The sequence below is a fragment of the Mus caroli genome, chromosome 15 (assembly GCF_900094665.2).
Source record: "Mus caroli chromosome 15, CAROLI_EIJ_v1.1, whole genome shotgun sequence".
NCBI classification, from domain to species: domain Eukaryota; kingdom Metazoa; phylum Chordata; class Mammalia; order Rodentia; family Muridae; genus Mus; species Mus caroli.
In genome coordinates this window covers 9302401-9304309 of record NC_034584.1, presented here as the reverse complement: position 1 = coordinate 9304309, position 1909 = coordinate 9302401, and the positions used below count along the sequence as shown (strand labels likewise).

At 45.6% G+C, this 1909-nt stretch overlaps 1 protein-coding gene across 3 annotated transcripts in view; it reads right to left on the bottom strand.

Moving 5' to 3' along the window:
- Drosha (drosha ribonuclease III) overlaps window positions 1-1909 on the bottom strand; it is a 105991-nt gene that overhangs the window by 86328 nt on the left and 17754 nt on the right. The gene's annotated exons all lie outside the window — the stretch shown is intronic.

The following is a 1909-nucleotide window of genomic DNA, read 5'->3' as shown; positions in this document are numbered from 1 at the left end:
TAGCCCTGGCTGTCCTGGAACTCACTTTGTAGACCAGGCTGGCCTCGAACTCAGAAATCCACCTGCCTCTGCCTCCCAAGTGCTGGGATTAAAGGCGTACGCCACCACACCCAGCCAGACCTCTCATACTTAAAAATAAAACTAAGACAAACTGTGAGTCACCTGTCACCCTGACAAGGAAGCCCCTGCTGTCCACCAATCCCTCCCCATCCCCTTGACAGCCCTGCCATCCTTCCCACCTCCTCTGTGCACCGTGTGTGCCTGGTACCTTGGAAGCCAGGAGAGATGTCAGGCTCACAGACGATTGTGACCTGCCGTCTAAGCCATCTCTCCAGCCCACTTCTCTTTCATCTGTAAGTGTATCATTAAAAGGGAAGCTGACAAGACACCGGCAGACTAGCACTTGGCTTAGAATATTCTTGTCTCTGGCAGAGAAGGTGGTAAGAATGTCAGGGCTGTCACAGAAGAGTTTCAGGAATGAGGGAAACTACAAATGGCTACCGATAGTGAGGAACCCACAGGAGACATTGGGCAATCAAACAAGAACCTCTGCTCAATAGCTACAAAAGACAAAACTGCCAGCAACATAATGAGAAAAGATTTTCTCTAGAGCGCCAGAAAGGAACGTATTGCCCTTCTGACACCTTGATTTAGGCAATACAAGCCAAGCTGAACTGCTGACCCTTGGAGCTGTGAAATGATAAACACTTGTTTTTCAAGCCACACAGCTTATAAAGCTTTGTCATGGCCACAGAGAAAAACAAACTCCGTGAGCATGAGTGACACAGCTCTGGCAGAGACGGCAGCGGACCTTGGAAAAGGTCCATGCTCTCTGTGTCCTGTATGCAGACAGAGGTAAGAACACAACGCCTGCACAGTGCCATTCGGGAACTGTGGCAGATTCTCCAGACAACACTGGATGCTGTCCCCAGCCACTCACCAAATGCTGCCCATAGAAGGATAACCTCTAGTTACACTTTATCAAGTGTCATACCACTATCATGGATTCCTCAAGCCTCTTTTCTTTCAAAGACAAGGAAACCTTTCAAGTTCTACACAGGTAAGAACCAACGGAAACAACTGACAGTCCAAGAGCAATATGTACTCAGTAGAAGCCGTACTTCAGGGGCAGTGAGATGGCTTAGCAGGCAAACTGCTGCTAAGCCTGACAACCTGAGTTCAGTCCCCATAACCTTCTTGGTGGGAGGACAAACCAGCTCCCAGAGCTATCCCATGATCACACACACCACCACACACATATACAATAAAAATAAATGTTTGCAAATATATATATATTTCAAATTGAGGGTTTTACTCTTTTCCCAAATTACCAGCTGCTGTGTGACCGCCTCCTGAGAGGCTGCTCTCAGGTCTGTACGCCATTATGAAGAGACACACCCTACACTGTCTCATACTATGCTGCCAGGATTTCTTGGGTGCCTGTTTCAGAGACTTTACCAGAGCTGCTCAAGACTTATAAGACATACTATATATAAGATGATTTTTGTCCAGCGGCAGAGTAGAGCCCGAGTGATCTGAGCACACTGGGTGCAGAGCAGGGTTAACTGTGACATCTTGCTGGGTATATTAAGAATAACTTGAACTAAAGACATCTTCAACTTACAACAGTGTTGCTAAATGCAGCCCTGCTCTAAGGCAAGGAGCATCTTTATATTTACAAAATCTCCAAGAGCAAAACCCCATCTTACCTAACTTAATGCCACACTAAACGTCACATGGCCGACTTCCTGAGCCCCAAACCTGTAGGGCGTTGTTCCACTCAATCATTCAATTAATGACCCTTTTTCTCTACCTTCCTTGTATCAAGTATGAGAATATGAGGGGTTTTTTGGGTTTTTTTTTTTGTTTGTTTTTGGGTTTTTTTTTTTTTTTTTTTTTTTTTTTTTTT